The sequence below is a fragment of the Cebus imitator genome, unplaced genomic scaffold (assembly GCF_001604975.1).
Source record: "Cebus imitator isolate Cc_AM_T3 unplaced genomic scaffold, Cebus_imitator-1.0 Scaffold165, whole genome shotgun sequence".
Taxonomy (NCBI): Eukaryota; Metazoa; Chordata; class Mammalia; order Primates; family Cebidae; genus Cebus; species Cebus imitator.
In genome coordinates, this window is record NW_016107480.1 from 1,132,714 (window position 1) to 1,138,825 (window position 6,112).

Here is a 6,112-nt window from a genome sequence, read left to right on the forward strand (position 1 = left end):
ACCAGAAGTCCCTGTCACCACACATTCTTCCTCCAAGCATCATGTTTTGCCTCACAAAAGTAATATCTTGGTATTTTGCGAAGGGAGGGGATTGTAATCATTAATAACACTTTTGAAATAGGTCATTATTTTTCACCATTTCTACTCACATTAATTTTAGTACATGCTAAATTTATGAGTAATATTTGTATAATTAGTGAGTATACTATTCAAAGCACTATATATGTCCTGTTCATATTTACGTTGACCCAAATTGACTTAGAATGTGTTCTATAAAATATTTTTCACTATTTTACTACCTGTTGAGTTTTGAGTTAAAATTAATTTAAATTATTGCTATAAGTCTTTGTTAATTTGCAAATTTTTTATTTTAGCCGCCTTGAGATAGAGAAATTTTTGTGCATCAGAAAGTTCTCCTAAGACAAACTCTCCTAAGTTCCTCTTAGAGAAATCCCTGTCTTTGTTTGAGAAAATGCTTTAATGCATGCCTGGTGTAGCATGGTAATACTTCCCCTCTCCTTCAGCGGAAACTGCAAGTTGTCTGGCACCAAGATGTCAGAACATGGGTGTCTTCATTAGTTTGTGTTTCTATAGAGGAATGTCTCAGGTTGGGTTATTTATAAAGAAAAGAGGTTTATTTGGCTTATGGTTCTGCAGGCTGTACAAGAAGTATGATGCTGGCATCTGCTCAGCTTCTGGTGAAAGCCTCAAGCTGTCTCCACTCATGGCAAAAAGCCAAAGGAAGCAGGCATGTGCAGAGATCACATAGCAAGACAGGAAGCAACAGCAGGCCAGTTGTGGGAGGGCAGAGGGAAGTGCCAGCCTCTTTTTAACAGCCAGCACTCATGGCAACTAATACAGCTAGTGCTCGACTTACGACCACGATTGGTTCTGACAGACCGGTCGTAACACGATTTGGTTGTAAGTTGAGGAGGCTATATGTACAGTACTGTGAAATGATGTTATAAAAGTCATATTTTAAGTCATATTTTATAATAATTTTCCTTCATTATTGTTATATGTCATAATTTTCTTTGTTCATTTTATGCCATTTGTATCATCTCTACAACATTTTGTTTCTTATTTTTACATTTGTCAGGTTTAAGTAAAACACTGCATTACCAGTACAACTGGTTTAATATTTGCAAAACATACAAAATTACAAAATACAGGTGCATACAAAAATACAAAATACAGGTGTAAAAAATACCATAGGAAACATTTTCCCAATTGCAAAACATATCAAAATATATAAACATGTACGAAACATTTTATTGGCCGCTGGTGCTTGGCTGCGGATCGTTGATGTCATCATCTGAGGCAGCAGTTGGGATTACTGGAGTTGGTTTTTTCATAAACATGGTGAGCTTTGTCTGAATTGTATGTTTCTTTTTTTCTTCATAAATTTCACGATGTGGACGAAACACACCGTGCGCCATCCGTTCAATCCTTGCAAATCGTTCAATGTTTGGGTCCATTGCTTTGAAATGTATAAGAAGTTTATTGGGAGGGGTTTGATGAAAAATATCCAAGACACAAAACACAAATTGCTGTACTGAGTCTGGGATAACAGTTGAAATGGTGCATGCGGAGATGGTAGTGCTACCGGAAGCTGGTCCGCACTGTTGTACGCCCAGCTGGGCAATGTTTGCGCTGCCAGACGCGTAGCAGTCATGGCTAGCGATTGTCCTAAAGTCGAATGGCCATAAGTGGCATAGGTCGTAAGTCAATCAATACCTGTAGAATAAGAATTCACTCATTCCCTCCATCCCTGAGAAAGCATTAATCTATTTATGAAGGATCTTCCCCTGCACACCAAACATCAGCCGTTAGAACCTATTTCCAACATTAGGAATCAAATTTCATCAGATGTGGTAGAGACAAACAAATCTTATCTAAACCTAGAGCAAGGGGGCTAAACTATCTGCATAATGGAAGAAGAATGGGTAGTTGCTGAGGAAAATTCAGAGGAGAAAATGAGTAACTGGGAGGTTGAATATAATCTAGAAAGAGGTTAGAGCAGGGTTTGTCAATCTCAGAACTATTGATGTTTTACGTTGGATATTCTTGGTTTGAGAGGCCTCCCTGTGCATTGTAAGATGTAGCATCTTAGGCAGCATCCCTGGCCTCTACCCACTAGACACCAGTATGCCAACCCCCCACACCCTGCTGCACTGAATGTGATCATCCAAAATGTGTTAAGATTTTGCCAAGTTCCCCTAAGAAGGCAAAATTGCCCTAGCTGAGACCCACTGGACTACATTAAGGCACCCAAAATGGCAGGATGGCCCTAATAGGATTTGGGAAAAACAAGAATGTTTAAAAACAAGAATGTTTAAAAGAGAGTTAAAAAAAAAAAACTTTATGTATACTTTTCTTCCCTAATCTGAACTTTTAAAACAATTAAGAAATAAGCCCAGAAATCTGACAGATGGATAGTTTGATCATCAATAAAAGCAAAGTTAAATTAAATATACTGTGGGGTAGGCATACTTTTAGACTTGTAGAATCTGCACAATGATGGGATCACCTAGCAACAAATTTCTTAGAAAGTATCCTTGTTAAGATTTATATGATTGTATTATGTATAAACATACATATATAAGTATCCCTCAGTAATATAAATATATTTTTATATATTATATAACATATATGTGTATATGATATTATTTTTATAATCTTGAACTCTATTCTGTTTCATTTGCTTATTTAGTTACCTTTATACAAATGTCATACTATGTTAATGACTAGTTTTATAGCAAAACTTAAAGCTAGTTGCGTTGTAATTCCTTCACTTATGCTTCTTGTTCAAATTATTCTGACTGTATTAGGTCCTTTGAATTTCCATATACATTTTGGAATCAACTTACCAATTTCTAGAAAGAACCTGTCCTGATTGGGATAGCTTTGAAGCTATAGGTTAATATGGGGAAAATTGAGTAGTTTAATCCATAAGGATGATGAATAAACTTCATTTATTTACATCATTTATAACTTCTCTCTGCGTAGTCAGTACTTTCAGGTGTACAAGTTTTGTACATTGTTTGATATACTTATTTGTAGGTATTTGATTATTTGATGCTATTTTAAGTAGTACTTTTTCATCTTTCATTTTTCATGGCTTACAGTGAGTATAGAAATAGAATTTTTGTATATTGACTTTGCATAATGTAATCTTGGTAAAATCAATACTACCTATGGTTTGTTTTTAGATTACATTTGTCTTATTGCATTGCCTAGGAAAAGGAGTTCAATATTGAATAAAACTGGTGATAATTGTCCTACCTTAAATAAAAAGTCTTGATATTCACCAATAAATATGATATTAGCTGAATATTATTTAAATATTATTTATCAAACTGATGACATTCCTGTCTATGCTTGGCTAGCAAATGTTTTGACTATAAATTAGTGTTAAATTTTATCAAATGCTTATTTCACATAGATTGAGGTGATAATTTTTTTTCTTTTATTCTGTCAATATGGTCAATTTCATTAATTGATTTTGAATCTTAATCTGACTCTGTATACCTGAATAAACTCTACTATGCTATGATGGCAGCCATTTTACGTAATTTCTGGATTTGATAATCCAAATCACATTATTAAATTATATTAAATGTAAATGGGATAAACACTTATTAAAAGACAGAGATTGGTTGATTGACTAAAATCACACATTTCTGTTTTCATGAGATGAACATTCTTGAACACAATAATATGGTATTCTGTTCCTCTCACCTCAAGAAATAAGAGATTTTTGTAGTGAAATCTACTACCATGTAAGCAAATATAATTCAGTTTAGAACATATTTAATAATATACATTATTCAGCTACATTTCTGTCCTTTAGATAGAAACAACTCTTTTGCTGGAATTCAGGATTCTCCAAGTCTTTCTTTATTCTATCACAATTTATGTTCTACTTTCTTCTAATATGGACCTCTAAGTTTATTCTTCATAAGAATATAGCATCCCTGTTGATATATAACCTATGTGGTCCCTATATAAACTATTTACTTTTACTTCAGTGATTTGCCTATGCTATTCATAATTTGATTATGGTCTCATCATTAAACTGTGTTCCTTCTGAAGTTAAAGTCCAGTTCTAGTTCCATCTTCAGTATTTCAAATTTTTTTTGATTAGTTATCTGAGTTACTAAATAAGTATATTTTCTTATTTTTCACAATATTTAATTCTGTACTAGCAGCTTTTTTTTCTTTTTGAAATGATATGCTAAAAAATATCATAGGCTTAGGAAAAGTTATGGAACTGCAGCATTCAGTATTTTGAAATAATGCATTTATTGCTAAGTAAAGAAGCATATTAAGCTATATATGTGGACTTATCCAATACATTTCAAAATGTAGAACAAGTTGAGTAGAAGAAAATGGTTTACATATGTTCACAGTGGTTACCTCAAATAGTGAGATTAGATGATTATTCTCCTATATTTTTTATTTTTGTTCAATTTCTATGTTTTTTAATAGGCTTATGTTATTTTAAAATTATTCACAAAATATTAACTACCAACAAGCTGGACAAAGTGCTTGCATGTGTTGGATCTGTGTAGCTGTGTGTAGGCTTGTTCTGTGTCTGTGTGTGTGTGCATGCATGTGCACCCACCTGCATGTTCCTTTACCAGATTTGCCACACACTATATATGTGACCTGGAAAGGAGTTGTTTACTTTCTGTGTGTCAATTTTTTCATCTATAAAAATTTGGATAATATTAATACTATTTCATTCAGAGAGATATTATGAAGATTAAATTTTAAAGCATGTATGACAGTCAGCTAGATAGTAAATCCTCAGTAAATGTTAGCTTTTATTACTGGTATAATTATTATACTTATTATTATATAGTATGGTTAGTGGACAGGAAGACTAAAAGTAAATAGAAGAAGGCATTGAAAGTGAATAACAGGAATAAAATTATAGGAGATTATTTTCCTTTATAATTTTTGCTATTTCAGCAATAAATATATTCCTTAATTAGAAAAAAATACATTGTTTGAAAATATAAGAAGTTTCTTTTCTTTGAAGTTGAATATTTTGTTTGCCTGAAATGCTTTAGGAGCTAGATGCTAAATAATAGGGGAAATAGCATACATATAAAGATTTTTTTGCTTTTCACAATTTTTCTTTTGCTTTTTAAAAACTATTTAGTAAAGTTTTACATTTTTGGATGAACTATCTCGCCTCTGATTTATTAGGTTGGTAGAAAGAGCCCATTCTTTTTGCAATACTTACTTGGAAAAGTGAAAAAATTTATGCCTTCAATATAATACACTTAAATTGACTATATTCAATTTTATTTCCAAATTACAGGGATACTTTAAATAATTGCAGAGTATGGAGACTCAGACAGCTGCCATTAGAGTACCGGTTTGCTCCTAAAAGAATTACTGTCTATAGGGCTATATCAGATAAAGTCAAGGAAAGAAGTGCCTTCTGAGTTCCAAGTTTCTCATTCAATTAAAATTATGTGATGATGAAGCTGTTGTTTGCGCACACCAAAGGCTGATGGGAGGTTTGCTAAACTGTGAGGTAGCCTTTTCTGCCTCCCTGTCTGCACCAGAGAAGCTGTGAGATATTTAATAGCTTATGAGGTCTTAAAAATGTTACTAAATGTTTTAGATGAACATTGATAAACTTCAGGACTAAGTTTAGCCATGGGATACAGAGAGAATAATGCAGACATAACATTTTCTAGTGCAGAGAAAAGTTCCATACATCTTAAGACTACAAAGTATTTGATGTGTGGCTACTCATATGAGGTTATTGGGTTTCACCAATAGATTTCCAAAGAATAACTGCCTTAAGAGATATGATGTTCACCTGATTATTATTAAATAATAATACCAATAATAATGCAGATTTTAGTTCATTGAGAAAATTGTAATAGCATGCATCTTGAACTACCAAAGTCTCATTCTACCCTTAGTAATTACAGGATTCCACAAGATAACATGGAAGATTCAGTAATAATTTGCATCAGAATAGTTCTCTTCCCCACAAAGGATTCTTATCTGTAAAAATAATGGAGATGGTATATAAATGGCCTAATCCTTAATGGTATCCTACCGCTTTGATACAAATACATTCAGG